A 21,089-nucleotide genomic window follows, 5' to 3' on the forward strand; every position below is an offset into this window, starting at 1 on the left:
CAGGGGCTCGCGGGAAGTTTAACACGCAATCGGGCCTGGGGGAGTGTGGTAGGTATATTTCAGGGGTGCACAAAAAGTTTTACACGCGATTGTCCTGGGTACGTGTATTTCAGGGGTGCGTGAGAAGTTTCACACACGATTGGCCTGGGTACGTGTATTTCAGGGGTGCGCGAGAAGTTTACATGCGATTGGCCTGGGTACGTGTATTTCAGGCATGCGCGAGAAGTGTCATACTCGATTGGCCTGGGTACGTGTTTTTCAGGGGTGCACGAGAAGTTTTACACGCGATTGACCTGGGTACGTGTATTTCAGGGGTGCGCGAGAAGTTTTACACGCGATTGGCCTGGGTACGTGTATTTCAGGGGTGCGCGAGAAGTTTTACACGCGATTGTCCTGGGTACGTGTATTTCAGGGGTGCGTGAGAAGTTTTACACGTGATTGGCCTGGGTAGGTGTATTTCAGGGGTGCGCGAGAAGTTTTACATGCGATTGTCCTGCGTACGTGTATTTCAGGGGTGCGCGAGAAGTCTTACACGCGATTGTCCTGGGTACGTGTATTTCAGGGGTGCGCAAGAAGTTTTACACGCGATTGGCTTGGGGGAGTGGGTACGTGTATTTCAGGGGCTCGCGGGTGGTTTTACATGCGATCGGGCCTGGGGGAGCGGGTACGTGTATTTCAGGGGCTCGTGGGTGGTTTTACATGCGATCGGGCCTGCGGGAGCGGGGTACGTGTATTTCAGGGGTGCGCAGGTGTTTTCACATGCGATCGGGACTGGGGCAGTGGGGTATGTGTATTTCAGGGGTGCGCAGTTGTTTTCACACACAATCGGGCCTGGGGGAGCAGGGTACGTGTATTTCAGGGGCTCGCGGGTGGTTTTACATGCGATCGGGCCTGGGGGAGCAGGGTACCACTCACCGTCTGCCTTGCGTGTAGAAGAACGCGTAGCCAACACCCACCCGCTGTGAAGTAATAGCGTGTGAACCACAACGCCTGCAAAACACATGCACCGCACCCCACGAAAAGCACGTATAGAGCAATGGAAATTCACGTGAGATCTTCAAGCCCTGCCAGGGCAACGCCCGTGCGCGATACGTCACAGACGCGCTTATGCGCTAAGGGCCTTTGGTCCAATGGAATCGCGTATGCGTGCTGATGCGCTTACGAGCTAATGGCCTTTCCTCGAATTACACGCTGACGTGCAGAATTTTCACGTGCCAAATCACTCCGTATCAAGCTGGCCACGCGTAAGCACACAGAAGACCATGCTCCTGCCCAAAAGGCCGAATTACTGCCCCCCAGAGCCCCGAGCAGCCTCCCACGAGCCATCTACTGCTGCCTGCCTGCCTGCTGTGACCATGCCCTGCCATTTGGTGCCTGCACATCAGCCATCTGCAGGGGTCCAGTTGCTGTGTCCACCCCTGCTGGAACAGAAGACTCCGGACTGGGATACCATCGCTCCACAGCCCAGCCCCAAGACCCAGTTGCCCACCCACGCCTGCCTCGGGGGTCGCCATGTCGGGGCAAACACCATCCGAGACTACTGGCGACCCCCAGCCAGAGGGGCAGAGGGCCACCAGCTTCAGTCAGAAGGAAGTTGGTGTCCTGGTGGAGCTTGTCCTGGGGCATTATGATGCCCTCTTCGGATCATCACGCGCCGACAAGGAAGGACGGGACAGGATCTGGGACGACTTTGTGGTTGCCATCAACGTGGAGGGAGTGGCAACCCGCAACATCAAGCAAGTCAAGAAGCGCTGGGAGGACTTGAGGTCCAGGACCCTCATAAAGGCCCGGCGCCTCGTGGAGGGGGGCCAGGGCAGCATGAGTACCATCCAGCTGAGGGTCCTGGAACGCGTACGCCCAGCGCTCCATGCCCAGATCCTTGAGAGGCAGACCCGTCTGGAGTCGAGCGGTAAGTGGCCAAGCATTGCTGTGTGAGACAGGGCATGTTGCAGTGTGTTGGTTGTCTGATACTTGCCTGTATGTGTGACATAGGCCATGTACGCGTGTGTGTGTGCAGGGACATCATGGTCATGCATATGAGACCAGTAATGTGTGAAGCATACGGTTGGTGTATGTGTTTAAATGCAACATGGGGAGCCTTATGCGGAATGGACACATGAGAGAATGCCAGTCTCTGTTCCTGGACATGGGTGGGGGTGAGGGATGGGTGCTGATGCCATGTACATGTATGGTGTCCATGTCTGTGTGTCTGACCTGCGTGTCTGTGACTTGTGAATGCCATGGATGCATGACACATTGTTAGGCAGAAACCTGTGCAGTTCCCTTAGGGACCACTGCAAAAGATTTAAGACTACAGTTGTTGGCAGTAAACCCACTTGGTAGCAGTCTGTACCACCCAGATTTACCTGGTAGCTGTGGCTGAGCAGTCAGACTTCCTTCAAGAAGAGTTAGGCAGTATGCAAAGTCTACTCAATAGGCACTCAGATACAATAATACAAGCAAACACTGACCAGAGCTTTGGTATCAAAGTATATAATTATTTATTTAAAAACACACAGTTGAAACACTCCAGCACTCTTATTGTAAAATATTCTAAACACAATTACTATTATGATATATACACCCCTTTTTCCCTATTAGAAAATCACAGTATAACACCACTTATTTTCATACAGAGGTGAGCGCTTAACTAGATTGCACTCTAATAAGTTTGTGAAAAAGGGAGGGAAAAAGACAGAATATTAAGAGGTACACCACTCTACGATTCCAGAACACTGTTAGCAAGGCAGAGAGCAAAAATTCACTGGTGAGCCAAAGTCCAAAGGCTGGGCCCACTCTTAGAGAGAGCAGAGCACAAATGCGCCCAAGATCACACAGTTACACTAGGCTTAGAAAGTCTTGCAGAGGGTTCAGAAAAGAGTTTAGAGAGGCTTAGAAAAGTTTAGCCAAGGTGTCCCAGGCTAACCCAGGTTCGAAAGCCGGGGGCTAAATCTACCCCGTACAGTCGGTAGCAAGGGAAGCCAGGCGGGACACGGTACCTTAAGTGGGAAGGATCCTCCAGCGGTGGCAGTTGTTCCTGGTAGTGGGTGCAAGTTGCGTTGTCGTCCAGGGGAAGAGAAGATCTCAACTTGGAGGAAAGATGAAGGTCGTTGCACTACCAGGGCAGAAACCAGCCGCTGAGTTTTCCGGTTAAAGGTGGTACCTTTGTCTCGCGGTCGTGGTAAAACGTGGTATCCCGGATGCCGGGGTGCTTGGCACGGGAAAGGCGGCCACGAGATACGTTGGGAAAGCGAAAAGACGGTGAAACTGGTTATCCCCACCAGTTAAAGGAAGAAGACTCTCCGGCGGGAGATCTCCTCTGTCGTTGGGAAAAAGTGGTGAGACGGTCCAGCAGGGCTCCACCGCTAGTGGTGTCGTGGCAGGTTGGCTCAGCTTCTCCCTCGTCGGATTCTTAGGTCCTGTGGCGACTTCTGAAGTTCCAGTCCCCAAAGCCCTGCTTTTATGCAGCAAACCCCCATTCACTCAGCCTAGCTGTCACTCAAACATGCTAAGTGGTGAGCCGGCCGGCTCACCACTTGGGCCAATCAGGACGAGTGCGACTTGAGTTGCCTAGGCAACTCAGTCCAGGGTGCCTAAATTCCCCTCCACCCCTCTTAAGTACCCCAGACATAGTGGCACCACTTTGGAGGGCTTCTGTGGAGAAGCCCGCCAAAAAGTGGAACAAAGGGCTCGACTTGGGTTGGAGTCACAGAGTACACAAACGCCATTTTAGAATCAAGTTTTGGCAAAAAATACCAACCGGAGAATTAATATTAATTAAATAAACCGGCGGTATGTTCGAGGCTACCGTAAATAATTAAATAAAGATAGTAGCCTAAAACAATGGGAAATCCCATAGGAAAATATTCGCGGTTGAATATAAAAAGTAGTATCCACTGCCACCAGCCAAAACTCGATCAGGGGGGACGGAGACGTGCCCCCTCGACTAACAGACCCTGGGGCAATCGAATTGCCCCAGCCTGTACGTCCACAATATGATGGTTTGTACTGGTTCTGCTCAGAATTTAAGACTAGTAAAGTCAATGGTGACTTTACATGCCCTGGGAGACAGTAGTCAGTCCCAGGGTATGGAGACTATACTGGGGGGTCACTATGACACCCCTGTGTTACTGCACTGAGGGTGCTGTGTAACACATATCACAAAAACACATGAAACCCTATGGAGTAAAAGACCCCATAGCCCATTAAACACTTCTAGATCCAAAGAAACACACTCAAATCATGTCCCAGAGTGAGGGTAAAAGAGTCTCACTCTTGGCAGGAGAAAGAAAATAAACCCCAAAAATCCAGCAAAGCTGCTGGGGGACACACTAGGTTAGTAAATTCAGCCTAAACAGAGAATTCTCCCTAACACACATGCCTGTGACAATGTTCAGAATCACTGATGCAGCCTAGTTATCCTTGCATCCACTGTTTCTGGGGTGTACGAGTCCAGATGGATGAAAGTACGGTGAAGTGTGTGCATGTGATAGGCATAACCCATGATGCATGTGAGTTCAAAAACAACATTGTATGTTTCAAGAGTCCCTTGGACATGTTTGCTAATGTCCATAGCATGCGCCATGCCTGTTACTGCATGTGTTTTGCCTGCACTGACCCATGTGTTGTGGAGGGACATGATGGAAGTGATCTTTGACAGTGCCACTCATCTGCTATTGCTTCCTGTCTAGGGGACCATTGTACAGTACCCTGATGCTTGTGTTCTATGTCTCCCTCTACACAGCACAAAGTGAAGAAGAGGGCGGAGACGGCGCTGTGGAGCAAAGCGGCGGGGATGCCCCCACGGCTGCAGCGGAAGGGGTGGGTGAGCCCCCACAGGGGCTTGCAACAGCAGAAGATGGGGTGGAGCCATCCAGGTTGGTGGTTTCCACAGAGGAGGAGGAGGCCGCTACAGAGCCGCACGTGGGGCCTGGTGGGGGCATCCCTGCTGGTGCAAGTGTTGCAGTCCAGGGGCAGGGGCAGGAGGCAGCACAGGTCGCCGTGGAGGTGCCTGTGCATGTCACTGTCCCTGACACTGTGACTGCACCACCATGCACCAGCAGGGATGCCCCATCCCAGGCCCATCCGCAGGTAGGGGGGATGTCCATGTCATCTGACTCCCCTCCACCTGCGGACGAGGGGACCCCTGGCCGTATGGAGAAGGTCCTGATTGGTGTCACGTTGCGCACGGGTGTCATTCATGATGAGGTGCGTGCTTCCCGGGGGGAGCGCGCACGTCATCACGAAGAGCACCGTGCCAACGTGGCCCAGTTGGGAGCGGCCGTGGTCGGGGGTTTCGTACATGTATCGGGCACTCTGGCGACCCTCTCCTCCTCTGTGGAGGCTATGCGCCAGTCGTTCCCCATGCCGTTTTCCGGCCCAGATGCCACCAGGGCCCCCTGTGGACCTGCCCCGACCAACGCAGCCAACTCAGTGGGGATCCCATCTCTGCCACAGTCGGGAGTCGGAGGTCCAGCAGGGGTGGACACACCAGCAACTGGACCCTAGCAGATGGAGGATGTGACGACATCATCGGGCAGGGCACGTGCATGACGGCATCGGTGGATTCCATCAGCCTGGATGCCGTCGTGCTGGCACAGGCAGTTGCTTCGGAGGCAGCAGCAGGCTCGACGTGGGAGGCATCATGGCTCGGGGCCATCAACATCAGGGGGGCAGGCATCGGCCGGAGGGCAGGAGAACCCTGGAATGGGAGTGTCTTCCGTGTGGGAGCGGTTGGGCCAGCAGATAGGTGCGGAGCGGCAGCGGGCAGAGGAGGAACGGCTCACACTGGTCAGGGCGGAGAACTCCATGCGGAGGGCGCTGAGCCGGGCTGAGTGCCTTGAGGGTATTTGCAGGGAGTTGGAGCTGGACAATGCATTATCCCTGCGAGACCTCGGGGCCAGGGAACATGCCCGCCTCCAAGCCATTGACCAGGAGTTCGATGATGCCCTGGCCCATGACAACAACCATTGAGCCGTCGGACTAGCCCGCTGCCCTTGTAAATAGTTATGTAGTTAGTGTTAGGTTTCATTTGCTTTTTTATTTATTTTGGACCTTTTGGACAATGGACCACATTTTTGTATATAGTTTTTTTATTAGGTAGTATTTTTAGATAGGTTTCATTTCTTCAGTTGGGATCATGGACCCTGGATTATTTATCTGTATATAGTTGACTGTTGGATTTTAGTTTTTTTTTTTGGATTTACCCATGGAGCAATGGTTTCCGGTTTTGTTTTTCCCTTGGATTTACTCTTTTTGAACTGTGACTTTGGACACCTTTCCCTTGGATTATAATTTGTGGATTTTCATTATTTTACGGACATGCTGCTTTTGGTTTTTTATTCCCATTGTTGTTTGTTTATTTTTAATTCCATTTATGTTGCTTTTAATACATTTTTTTCATCAAACTTCAATGTGTAGTATCATCTCATTGGTTTCATGCATATCATGATATGGGTTTTGACATTCACTTACACCCATTGTGTGTATGTGAGGGACATGTGTTCATTTACATACTTGCCATTGGGGTTGTATCATGTAATTGGCATTTCTAAGTGGGTGGATGCAATACTTGGCTGGGTGTTTGGCATGTGGAAGCTGCCCATAAGGGCCAGGGATCTAGATTGTGATGACGTGTTGGCTGGGGGACATGTGTCAGGGCCTGCTGGCAAGTGCCCCGCAATGCTGGGGGGTGGGGGTGCAGGGGGACATGAGTGGGGGCCTGCTGGCAGGTGCCCCACAATGCTGGGGGGTGGGGGTGCAGGGGGACATGAGTGGGGGCCTGCTGGCAGGTGCCCCACAATGCTGGGGGGTAGGGGTGCAAGGGGACATGAGTTGGTGATCAGTAGTGCAAGGAGACATGTGCCTTTGCTGGGGGGCATGCCCATGTTGGGTGGGCTGCCTGCGGGACATGACCAGGGATGCAGGGTAGTCCCCTGTGGTGTGGGCTGCCTGCAGGGGCCGTGGAGGGTGTACAGGGAACACCTGGGAGGACCCACACTGCCAAATCACGTGTAGGACTCCCCGGAACCCCCGAAATACACGTACCCTGCTGAAATTGCGTGTGACACTTCCCATACACCCCTGAAATACACGTACCCAGCCCAATCGCGTGTAAAACTTCCCGCGCACCGCTGGAATAAACGTACACCGCTCCTCCATGCCCGATCACGTGTAAAACTTCCTGCGCACCCCTGAAATACACGTACCCAGCCCAATCACGTGTAAAACTTCCCGCGCACCCCTGGAAGACATGTACACCGCTCCCCCAGGCCCGATCGCGTGTAAAACTTCCCGCGCACCCCTGGAATACACGTACACTGCTCCCACAGGCCCGATTGCGTGTAAAACTTCCTGCGCACCCCTGAAACACACGTACCCAGCCCAATCGCGTGTTAAACTTCCCGCGCACCCCTGAAATACACGTACCCAACCCAATCGCATGTAAAACTTCCCGCGCAGCCCTGGAATACACGTACACTGCTCCCCCAGGCCCGATCGCGTGTAAGACTTCTCGCGCACCCCTGAAATACACGTATCCAGGCCAATCGCGTGTGAAAACACCCGCCCACCCCTGAAATACACGTACCCAGGCCAGTCGCGTGTGAAAACACACGCGCACCCCTGAAATACACGTACCCAGGCCAATCGCGTGTAGAACTTCCCGCGCACCCCTGGAATACACGTACACCGCTCCCCCATGCCCGATCGCATGTAAACCTTCCCGCACACCCCTGAAATACACGTACCCAGCCCAATCGCGTGTAAAACTTCCCGCGCACCCCTGAAATACACGTACCCAGGCCAATCGCGTGTGAAACTTCACGCGAACCCCAGTTATACACATACCCGCTCGCACAGGCCCTTTCGCGTGTGGAAGTTACCGCAAAACCCGTAATACACGTTCCCCGCTTGGCGTTTGCTGTTTGGCAGTCCGATAAACTGGTTTTGGGTTGTTGCAGACCTTTGCGCTGGATTGGGGATTTTGATGCCTTTTCCTTGCGCGAGGGCGTTCTTGGGGGCATAACTGGCGCTGTTGCAGGGTCGTTGCGCCACTCTGCGCCGCGGCTGGTTTTGGAGGCTAAAATCCATGAATACGCTGTGCGCTGAAATGGATTTTATCGCACGCGGCTGGCGCAGTCTATCGCACGGGAACACTGTGCGCCAGCCGCCTGCGCCACTTTTGTGCGAATGTCCATGAATTACCCTGTCAGGGTCTCCATGTTGTTACCTTCCAGCTCGGGTCCATCTCTATCATATGATCCTTAGTACAACTGGACCTTGGAGGTTTTTAACACCTTGATCACCACAATCACTACTGACAAACGCACATTTTTTTTTTAAAATTGAAACTTCAGTTTAACGATCTTAAAAGAAACAATGAATAAAGTTAAACTTTTGTTACAAACAAACAAACAATCCAATCCTCGATCAGAGAAAATGAAAGAAACACAGTGTCAACATGGTAGAAACAAAAACTAAACTAAAAATCCCTGCTCCAGTCAATTTTTTTATGATCGAGTTGTGCATTATACATTTTTGGTCACATTTCACCAATTTGGACATGGGCTTTGAGTATCGTGTCCATGTAGTCAACTACTGCACATGTTAATTTTATATTGTGTCCCGCTGTCACATGCATCCACCAATTATCCATATTGCTTTTTAGGGGGGCAAAACTCCCAAGTTGACGAGTACACTGGGTGCTGGTGTCTGGGCAAGCTGTTATAAGATGTTGCAGTGATTCAAATTCGAGCCCACAATAGCAACATAAAATGGGCCTCATTACACAGTAGGCGGTAACCATGGTGCTATTAGCGCCATGGTTGCCGCCGGTATTTTACCGTGTCCGCCTTGGTGGATGGCGGAATTACCGCCCTACTACAAGGTGAGCGGGGGCGGTATTTCCCCATTCACCAAGGCACTTCCCCATTCCTATTTTTGCCCCCATAGGGCATTATGGGAATGGGGAGGAAGCTAATTACGGTACCGCAAATTGCGGTACTGTAATTAGCTCCGAGGTCCTTTTGCGGCACCCTACTTTAACGGCTGGTAAAACCAGCTGTTAAGGTCGGGTCCCACAAAGGGAACTCGTAGTAAGTTGGTAAGGGTTTACCGGTACCAGTGCCCTTACCGGTACCGGTAAACCCTTACCGCCTAACGTGTAATGAGGCCCATTGTCTTTTATTTCTTTATTCCGTCTTTGCCACAGCATTTCTTTAGTGTTCAGCGCATTCAATCTTAGCCTCAAAAATTGGTCTCGATGATGGCGTGACGGGCAATTTATCAGATAGTTACATTGTGCATTTAGCTTGTGTGCTCCCATTCCCAACTTCAGCGTGGCCTGCATTTTTTCACGTTGTTCTGTGTTTCTTATCCAACACCAATATTTGAATTTTTTCTTGGCAAGTTGCGGATGTTTGATCAGGTCGGATTTCTTTATGTCAGCAGCTAACAAGATTCCCTTCAAGAGTCGATTCCAGTCTTCCAACAAACTAGACCTTCCACAGTCAGATTTTGTTGAACAAATTTGATGTGCCGGAGTTAAAGTGTTCAAACACATTTTTCGTAAAGTCGCCAATGATTTCCATGTTATCCAGGAATGCAGAGAATTCAAAGACAATTTGTATCTTAGAGCTCTCGTTAAAATGTAGGTTGGTAAATTTAGCACACAGCGCCAGAATTGACCTTCTATTCTTTGCCAATGATGGAGATGGATATTCCAACCAGCTTCGGCACCAAAAGGAATTGCGGGAACAACCATTTGCAGGTAAAACATTATGACCAGGGCTAGTGAGAATTTCCCATAGTCCTTATAGATCTTTGTGCCTTGTATGCTGAGTTTCGTCATTCGATGTACTAGTTCTTCCCTCCAATGATGTTCATTTAATGAAGTATTAAACGTAATTCCAAGATAACGAATGGAGGTAACTGGACTTAGTATTTCTTCGGCAATTCTCCACCTGAAGGCTCGATCCTCCTTTGTGCCCAGCGACCCAATAGTCATTATATTTGTTTTTTCTGTGTTTATTTCCAGTCCGTTATGATTCAAGTACTCATGTCCTTTGTTTAGTAATCGTTGCAGGCCGATCTGGGTGCAATCGATCAGTTAAAGATCGTCAGCACATGTTATGCATTTGATCAAAGTGTTGTTGATTTTTGAAGAGAAGCATCGTACTTGATCTAGAGACTTTGGCAGATCAGAGATAAACAACTTAAACAATTCGGCAGCTAAGGGGCAGCCCTGTTTTACCCCTTTATTAGTCGGTATTTTGACTGATAGGTCACCCTGGTTGTTTAAGTGTATTTGAATCGATGTATCTGTGTGAAGTGCTTTCACTGGTTCAAGTATGTTTAAAGGACAATTCCAGTTAAGTAATTTCTGCCAAAGCATTCCACGGTTGACTTTATCAAACGCTTGGTGCATATCAATAAATGGCAAGTACATTTTTTCTTTGCCTTTAGAGTTTCCAGCAAGAGATTTACTTCGACTCCCCCTCCTTATGTGAACCCAGTTTGGTGGATTTCAAGAATCTTGTCACGGCAAGCCCACAACGCCAACTTCTGCCACAAAAATGAGCCAAAGATTTTCCCAATAGTATCGAGAAGGGCAATTCTGTCCTGTCTTTGAAACAAATATTTCTTTCTGGTGACGTTCGATTACATGTGAGCACCTGCTTAGATCCCTGCTCCATTAAGATTGCCTATGATCATTTCACTGTAATTGCCCATATGTTGACAGAAATCATGAATAGTTCCATGAATATGGGTCGGGTTTCTGCCCCTTGCAAACATGCCAGAATCAGACCTTAAATCTTCCACCCCTAAACTCCTCTAACCCCATAACATACCTGCCCTTTTCATTGCTTATTTTCGAGGCTAAACTAATGGAAAGAGTAGTCAGTTTTCAGTTATGGCAGTTCATAGAATCATCTCACTTCCTAGATACTTGACAGGCAGGGTTTTGTGCTGATTTCTTTCCTAGAGGACCTCAGTCAAGTGGCCAAGGATGGAGGTACAGCAGTGCTATTGCTTCTTGATCTGTTGGTGATCTTTGATACCAGTGACGATTCAATACTCATACCGAGTCTCCAAGGTGCAGGCATTGGGGGCTCCTGTGTTAGTCTGGCTCACCTCGTTTTTGCAAATTAACAAGGGGGGTCCTGGGAGTCCCTCTGCCAGACATTAGTCCTGGTTACGAGAGCCTTACCCAGAGTCTTTAGCTCACTATCTTTCACAGAGAAGAAATATCCCAAACATATCAGTCTTTGTCCTGCCCTGGGGCAGTCCAGCACCAAAATGCTAGGCAATTCTCCTCTGAACAAGAGTACCAACAGCATCCCCAGACACGTGTTTCGGACTGGTTGGACCTCATCAGTAGGGAGGAGCTGTGCCTCTCTAAGAGTAGTGAGCAAGGGGTCCACGTCTGGATTCCCCTAGTAACTTAGGGTGAGACCCAAAGTTACTTAAATATGCAAATTAACAAGGGGGGTCCTGGGAGTCCCTCTGCCAGACATTAGTCCTGGTTACGAGAGACTTACCCAGAGTCTTTAGCTCACTATCTTTCACAGAGAAGAAATATCCCAAACATATCAGTCTTTGTCCTGCCCTGGGGCAGTCCAGCACCGAAATGCTAGGCAATTCTCCTCTGAACAAGAGTACCAACAGCATCCCCAGACACGTGTTTTGGTCTGGTTGGACCTCATCAGTAGGGAGGAGCTGTGCCTCTCTAAGAGTAGTGAGCAAGGGGTCCACATCTGGATTCCCCAAGTAACTTAGGGTGAGACCCAAAGTTACTTAAATATGCAAATTAACAAGGGGGGCCCTGGGAGTCCCTCTGCCAGACATTAGTCCTGGTTACGAGAGACTTACCCAGAGTCTTTAGCTCACTATCTTTCACAGAGAAGAAATATCCCAAACATATCAGTCTTTGTCCTGCCCTGGGGCAATCCAGCACCGAAATGCTAGGCAATTCTCCTCTGAACAAGAGTACCAACAGCATCCCCAGACACGTGTTTCAGTCTGGTTGGACCTCATCAGTAGGGAGGAGCTGTGCCTCTCTAAGAGTAGTGAGCAAGGGGTCCACGTCTGGATTCCCCTAGTAACTTAGGGTGAGACCCAAAGTTACTTAAATATGCAAATTAACAAGTGGGGTCCTGGGAGGCACAGCTCCTCCCTACTGATGAGGTCCAACCAGGCCGAAACACATGTCTGGGGATGTTGTTGGTACTCTTGTTCAGAGGAGAATTGCCTCGCATTTCAGTGCTGGACTGCCCCAGGGCAGGACAAAGACTGATATGTTTGGGATATTTCTTCTCTGTGAAAGATAGTGAGCTAAAGACTCTGGGTAAGTCTCTCGTAACCAGGACTAATGTCTGGCAGAGGGACTCCCAGGACCCCCCTTGTCAATTCACCTCGTTTTTGGCAATCCTACAAACAGAGATGTTTTGGTCCTTGTGCCTTCATGTCCTTTGCAACTATTTGTGGAATTCTCCAGGGAACTCTTCTCTCTCATATAATATTTATACTCTGTCTTTGGTGAAACTCAATCACAGTTTTGGATTCTGGCTGTATTCCTATGCCGGCAACACTCAGATTCTTCTCCATATGGATATGGAGTGAGTGTCATCGGCTTACACTGTCTGCTGTTGCTTGATATCCCTTGATAGCCCTTGATAGCCCTTGGGACATTGATTGATGGACAGTGGCCTAAGTGGAAAAAACATGAAGAACCTTATTGACGGTGGACGTGAGGATGCTTGGGGCTCATCTTTTGCTTCTCTGTCAATGTACTTCTGCCCTCTGGCATCCTAGGTAAAAAATATGGGCTTCAAAGTAAGACATATCCTTAACTCCTATCCCTAAGATTAATTTGCTTTCCCATGCATTCTTATACCATTTACACATTAAGTCTAAAATCTTTCCTTTCTACCAACTCATTGCCAATCTATTATAGTTAAGGTTACAATTTGTCTATTCTAGAATATGGTCTATTTGGGCCAACATGCCTTGCATATTAGAGGCCCGTAGATCATTCAAAACACAGCTTCAGGACTATTGACATCAACAGGTCGAAGGGAACATATTGCTCCCACAATTAGTTGTCTGCACTGGTTGTCGATTCATCAACATATCGTGCTGTAGATACTGTGAATTCCTTGTACAGACTTCTATGGTCAAGGCATGCTAGTAGTAATATATAATACCTTCCATCACCATATACATTTGACAGGTGGCCCTGCCCTTTTAACCCAATCCCAGTTCTGCTCCAGAAGGGACATCATGCGGGGTCACCCGGAAGTCTTGCGCTGTGAAAGGCCCGGCCTGAAAGTGAGGTAATGTATGTGAACCGTAAATCTGGTCCTAGCTGAAATGTTACACTCGATGTGACATCACAGCAGTTACCCGGAAGTCCTCCCTAACTCATATCCCAGCAGTGACCTTTTGTGAGTGACCCAGAAGTGTATCATGGTTGGAAGGCCTAGCTCGTATGTGACAATATGTGGTGCACCCGGAAGTACCACCTCTAGGTTGTGGGTAAATGGTATTACCATTTTGACCTAGTAGTAATCTGTGTGAAGCCCTGTTTGTGTACCATTTGCAATGGTTTGTGGGGTGTCCATATAAGATGACAAGGATGTAGATGGTGTATTTGACCCCCACAGGTTTGTCCCCAAGACCCCAGAAGTGGGGCACAGAGTTTACAGGGTGCTGAGAGATGATGCAGGCATTAACCTGTGATGTTAGGGGTCGGTATGAGGTTGGCAGGGCGCTTTTGAACCTGAAATGTGTCATGGTGCACCAGGGGTGCTGTGGAGATGATGTAAGCACACGGCCTCCCCTAAGGGTGGAGTGAAGGGTATATATATAGGAGGAGCTACGGAGAGAGTTACAGCGCTCCTGAAGACTGGCTATCCTACTTGCATAATGCTAGCGATATCATGATGGGTTACAGCTACTATTCAAAGCATACCTTAGGGAATGATGACTGCAGCACCATTGAAAACTATGACCGCCCGAGAAGCCCGACAACAACAACCCCTGTAGCCGATGAGGAATCACGACACCCGCCGGTAGGGGGATGCAGTATGAGACTGATTCGAACGAGTGCCTTTTTTAATGAATCTTGGTGATATGACGCTGCCTGATTCCCACCCTTTCAAAGCTGCTGCTGAATGCGGTGATGGCATAGATGCTGTTGTAACCGATGCAGACTACACAGAGGCACACTACATGGCTATGGATGAGTCTCTGAAGACTCATAAAGAACCACTGTATGAGGACCTGGGCGTCCTCAGCGAGCTGTTTACAGAGACTGCTATGGCCCTTGATCCCGAAGCATGTTCTGTTGAAGACAGGCTGTTTATGGTCGCTGCTAATGCTATGGAGGCAGAAGCTGATGACCCTGCCCTGTGCAATGTGGTATGTAACAAGGTGTGTGTGGGTGTGAAATATGTTAAAAATACATATTCAAGAGTTAAACTTGTTTCTTTTTGAATTGCAGAAAATGGCACATAAAGTCTAATGGCGCTGAGAGTCAGCGGTCTTCACCCAATACCAGGGGTCAAGTCCTAAAAATTAGAGTGGGGGGACTCATCAACAAAGGCAATGGAATGCGATGTCACCAGAAATTAGCATATCAAGGTGAAATATACACATTTCATTAAATTCGCTTTGCATAACCACCCAAATTGCACAGTACGAATGGAATTTGCCTTTCATAAAATCAACGCAAACACAATACCAAGAGAGGATATTTTCCTCTAATAGTGTTTTTGAAAACTTTGAAAGGTGTGCATGTTTTAAACTCTAAGAACCAATACAAATGTTTTCCCTGGGACTTGCAGTACCGAAATGGGACATTTCACCTTTAGTTGTTTGATTTTTCATCAGGTTATGTAGTAGTGCAGTGGTGAAGTGTCCGGCCTACAAACCTGACTACTGTGGTTTGATACCTGATGTCATCTTTAATTCATAAATTCAAAGAGGTCATTCAAAGATTCTCATTTTAGATCGGGGACAGAGTCCACCCTCTGAATAAGGTGGTGTACTCCGTCCGCCCGCATGTACCCTCGACTTGAGCCCTGCTCAATACCGTCAATTTTTACTGTGTGTGCTGTTAAAAATGATACTTACAGCAACCCAAAGCAGTAATAAGTGTAAGAAAGTCTGCTTAAATAACTTTGAAAGTTCTGATGAAGAAAAATAGGAAACTATGACCCTTTTGGAGTCCTTAACTGTTCAGGCTTTTGCAGCCTGTGTAGTGAAAACATGTACTTGAAGCGTAATTATTACCAATGAGGGTATGGGCATAAATGCGATGACCAGCAACAGGATGCTCATGAATGTCTACTTCCGCACTATCATGCTAGAGCAATACAGCAGCTATGTTTTATGTTGAATTCATATCAAATTTTTCAGCTGCTTAAAGCTGTCTATAAAGCATGGACATGCACATGCATGTTAGTGTGGAGAGTGTTTTATCTAAAACATTTCTAGAAATACATGATTGTTGCAATCCACAGAACAAAATGAAATCTTTACAGCTGGCTGCTCTGTGGTTTTTAGAAACAGGATAGCCCGATTAATACAAAAAAAACCTATACAATTTTGGGAAGACCCTTAAAGATTGTCTGATGAAAGTTGTTTTAAAGAGAAAAAATACAATGAGCTTGCTCCTTATACCTCTATTTTTGTTTCTAGAATAAACTCTCTGAAGGTCAAGCAATGCTTGTGGAGCATAAACTGAAACCTGGAAGAGTTTGAGTGGAAAAAGTGTTATACACTGTGCAAAAAGAGTGAATATCATGAATTGCCCCAAACACCTTGACATATCTCCAGGTACCGACACCCCAGCGCAAGCGGTCTTGTATAAATGCAATGTGTATAGGGAACACAGGGGCAAGTTCATTTTTCCCACCACACATGCAAAGGAAATACAAGGCTTCACACTTCTGATTTAAAATGAAGGGGGTCAATGGGGAATTTCATTTTGCACCCTGCACCCTCATGGGATTAATTCTTGTGGCAAATCCTTAGGTCTATACCGGCTCAAAACACAATGGGAAGAGATTGTTAGTTTTTAATGCTGAGAAAACACATCCTGTGATTTCTATAGTGGAATTGATTTACTTTAATTAAATATGCTAAGGATCTACAAAGACAAATAGGATATTGTGCTATGGGAACTGGTCGAACAATACTTGAAAATGCAGGGCCTACAAAATCGGTGGCTTTGGTGATAGTTTCACTTACAGAAGAGGCCTTGTAATTGTCATCAGAGAACAGCAGGGCACCTCTGGGACAGCAAGGGTGTCAGTCAAGGATAGTCCGCTCTGGCTCCTCCAACGGTCCCAGTCAGCTTCTATGTCTCCTTGTTCCTGTCTCCAATGCAAGATTTGGGGCCTCTCTGCTTGGATATTTCTCGCAAGAGTTCAGCAGCAGGTTACCTCCCGGAATAAGTGAAAAGCCCAGTTCGGATGCAAAACGGTTTACTTATATGGCAAATGACATTGCGGACTATTCATGATTCCCGTGAAAAGGATTGGTTGGTTTTCTTTACCCACATCCCCCATGTGTGCTAATAGGACAGGGAGAAGAGGGGTGTGAGTTAGGAAAGCTGTGGGAGGAGAACATTTTGTCATCCCAAACTGACATGTGGGCTTGGCCTGTTTAAACTCAGAAAATCTATCAACCTGGCAAGTAACCTAATTTTTAAAATCTGTACATGTATGGATATATTTTTAAGAACTACATTTTAAGGCAAATCAGATGATGCTCATATGAAGTTGGCACACCCTTCCTCTGCAACGATACATTATTCTTCATTTAATCATGAGCCGGATCAGTGAAAAATATGCCACTTCATAGTCCCCATGTTAATTTTATCCTTCACCCTCACACCCACCTTATATTTTTTATTTAAGCATATGATTATATAAACAAACCATTTGCCGATTTAATACATCACTAAACAAAATAGACTTAGATAAACACACTTAATTGTAAATACAAGGAGCAGTGCAAACAAATACATATGTATCAATTTCAAATTGCAGATATAATTTCAGACAATAAATAATAAAACTTTCAAATATATTATACTGAAAGATACAAAAATCTCCTTATTGTGTAGATAATACATACTCTACACCTTTAGTACATTTAATACACTTATTTGGTGCAATCCTACCTTCCATATGTAATAAGCCGCAGCTGTCATAACAATGCTCTGAGCGCTATATATAGTGTCCCAAAATTGATCACCCTCAATTGACATTATATTATTGACAAAACCACTTTAATTAGCACAATAATATACTGTAAGGGTATGGCATTTTATTAAAAGATGCCGAGCAGTTTCAATATGATCAATGCAAAGTCTACAAGTTCTTTCACTATGGGCAAGTTTATGTCATCAGCCTGTGTGCTCTCTAGAAGGGAGTTTAGTAAATCGCGCATGTACAAAATAAATCTGTGTATATTCATGGATACTAATTTCATAAGATAAGATGGGGGTGCATTATGACAAAATCCTTGAGTGGAATACACACAATTTTATTACTCAAGTACTCAAGATTTGCAATCAAATCAAAATTACTATTCTTCTTTTTAAGTACCTGTACAATATTGGGTAATTCTGCAATATCATGAATATCAATCTCCAATTTGTTCAAGTACTCCATTGCTGTTTCTTTCAATTGAACAAGAAGATTATTAGATGTGCCCCCCTGTAAAGCCTAGCAATATACCTATACACATTCTCTGCCTCCACCAGTGATTGATAAATATCAAGAAACAATTGACACTGCTGATGTAGCCGCAGGGAGTGAACTGATTGTACACCCAATTCGCAATGGAGTGCCTCAACTGGAATGGTGGGGGGAACCCCCAGTACGGATCGCAGCAATTTGGCCTCCAATTTATCCATCCATTTCATTAAAGAATTTGGACGGATCCCAGAGCCATAGAAAATCATGAGAACAATGCTCCTACTGTATATTTCAGCTAAGCCCTCCACATTGTTCCCACCTTTATTCCGGATATATTTCCGAATTAGCAACCATTTCTTTATAATTTTAGAATGCATATAGACACTGAACCCATACAGGGTCGTATTATTATAAAAGGGGACACCTGAATAAAGGTAGCTATCCACTACTTCTCATAAGGTGCCATTGCAGTACCAATTAAAAAAGCAGTATCTTAGTTTTATTGCTGTTAATACAGAGTCCATTCACCTGGGCATATGCCATCAGAGCATCTAGTGATCTCTAAAGACCAATGGGAGTACGGTCATATATAACCCCACCGTATCATCAGCATATCCAATCCAAGCACGTGGTACCGTGCCAATACGAGGGGGGAAGTTATGAGCGGCTTCAATACAGGAGCCCATGTCAGCAACATATAGATTATACAAGAAAGGAGCCAGGCCACAACCTTGTTTTAATCCTGTTTTTGTAGGGATGTCATTAGGGACCACACCATATTGATTTACTCGAAGTGATACCGAAGTATCGGTATATAAGGAAATAAGAGAATGTAGAAGCGAGCAATCAATGTCCCAATTAATCAGTATAGTCCAGAGACAATTACAGCAGACCGAATCGAAATCCTTCATAAAATCAATAAAACATACATATAGATTTCCATAAGAATTGTCCTGACTATGACTGATAATAGTTTGCAATACAGTGAGATTATGTAGGGTGCCATGCAACTTGCGAAAACCCATTTGAAACGGGAAAAGCTGATTTTTTCCACCGCCCATATTAATAGCTTTTGTTGAAGAATGGAAGAACATTTTTTCAAGCTAATGTCAAGCATGGCCAATAACCTATAGTTTTCAGTGTTATTACGATCCCCCTTTTTGAAGACTGGAATAAGAATGGATTTGCACTAATTGCCTGGTATAACAGTGATGAGAATACGTTGACAGAGATTCGACAAGACCATAGCTCAAAAATCCAGATCGGCTTTAAAGATTACATTAGCCATCAAATCCAGGCCGGGCTCTGGAGCCATTTAAGGCTTTCAGAATAATCACAATGTCATCTGTATCAAAACCCTTACAGAACTCTACATTATGTATATAAGAAGTAGAGATGTTATCTAATTCAACCGTTATATAGAGCCAAGATGGCTTTGATCCATGTCGTAACATTGATAGAATTTGTCTAATTTCCACTGGTGCCATTTGCAAAAGATCTAAACCGTGTCCAAAACTTCCTGTCATCATTGCTACGAAGAAGTTGGAAAATGGCCTTCCAATCCACATAATTCATTGAGAACTTGTGATACCTCCTCCAATTCTTATATCTAGTTGATGAGAGGACAAGGAACTTATATTTCACATTTGGGCAATGATGCTCAGATTTCCTAATAAAGTTACAATGTTTATGGTAATGTTTTTTCTTATGATGTACCACTGTGTCAAAATTATTGGGATGCGAGGTAGGCCCAGCAATCACCTTCCGGGACAGACGTAACTGTCTATTTAAGAAATCCATAACATTCGATACATCCCAGCCTTGCTCAGAAAGCCAACCTGTCAAGGCATAAAAATGACTCTTAACACAGTTGCTGTGGTCACTACATTGAGGTAATTTAATATCATGGGATTACCCTGTGGATTAACAGTAACCAATATCGGTATGGTCTTTAGACAACAAGAAGATGAAATACTATAAGTATATCCAAGGGTTGCATGGTCGCTAACACTATTGAATATGGTGGAGAACTCCCCGCAATACTCTACAGTGTACCTATCCTCAAACACAAAATCCAAACGTGAGTGACTACTACCATTAGTTCAAATATATTTCGAACTCCCCTGATTCAGTTTATCAACATTAAGGCAGACAAGGTCCTGTGTTAAAACCAAATTCAGCCACACAAGTTCCCCATTCATACATGGGACCATAGACACCAGATCACTCCCACAAGCGCCACAATGATCAGGATATAGCACCTGCAACAAGCATGGTGCATTAAAATCACCAGCAATAATAATCCCTCCTTTAGGGCATAAGTCTAGCCAAAGTGATAGAGTGTCTTAAATATTAGCAATGATGCCCCTTGTCTCGGCACACCCTGGGGGATCATAGATGTACATGATAAGGATTTGACGTTCAGGATTTAACAGGCTAGCGGCCATAAGATGATGGTCTAGCCATATGGTATTCCCTCAAGGTATACTTAACCTGAGCACTAATGGCAAGTCCCCCACTGGGTCTACCCTTATCACCACATTTAGCAGCCATATGTAGAATATTATAATCATTGATAAAAAAAGTCTTCCTGGCCCATGTCTTTTGCAACACCAAAAATATCACAGTTATCTATACGTGCTATGCCTACAGGGTGCTCAAGAAAGGATTGGAAACCATGGTGTTCCTGCAAAGCCATTTCATTTGATTGTCATGGGGCTGAAGTCAGTTGATATATTGCACCCCAGTGTCATTTTCTTTAGGTTTCACTGCCCTATGTGTCATGCACTACTTACACCTATGTTGTTTAATCGAATTGATCAATGTATTATCAATAGATACCATCCCATCTCTCAAAGACCTATTGGCCTGGACAGGCTGCCTTGACCATGATATTTTCTCATGTCAAACATATTACAGATGGTCAATTTAAAACCCCTAGCACTTAGTTCTTGCACATAGGACCGTAATAAAGAAGTGAGAGATGGGGAGAAAAATTCAATAGAAACCCAATTGAGCATACTATCACATCTATAGATGGCGTGGGAATCCAGCAGATAAGGAGGCACTGATTTGGGAAAAAACTTTGAATAACATTGACTCCAAAATCACAAACCAAGCACCTACGACAGCAAAGGGTAACCAGCTGGACTGGGTGGTAGCACAGAATTCGGTAGTGCAGGAGGTGAAAGCAATTCCTTGCATTTGTTCAGACCATTTTAAGGTCCTTTTTTGAGGTACAAATGAGCCACCCACGTAAGAACATGTTTAATCGTCATGGGTACCAGGCATGTAGTCGGGGCAAGCTGGGTGGAGGCTTGGCAGGCCTGGCATAGGCACACAAAAAAACCCATAGCAGATAACTTCTTTTAATTCCTT

Source organism: Ambystoma mexicanum, chromosome 3p, assembly GCF_040938575.1.
Source record: "Ambystoma mexicanum isolate Mex_15411 chromosome 3p, UKY_AmexF1_1, whole genome shotgun sequence".
NCBI lineage: Eukaryota > Metazoa > Chordata > Amphibia > Caudata > Ambystomatidae > Ambystoma > Ambystoma mexicanum.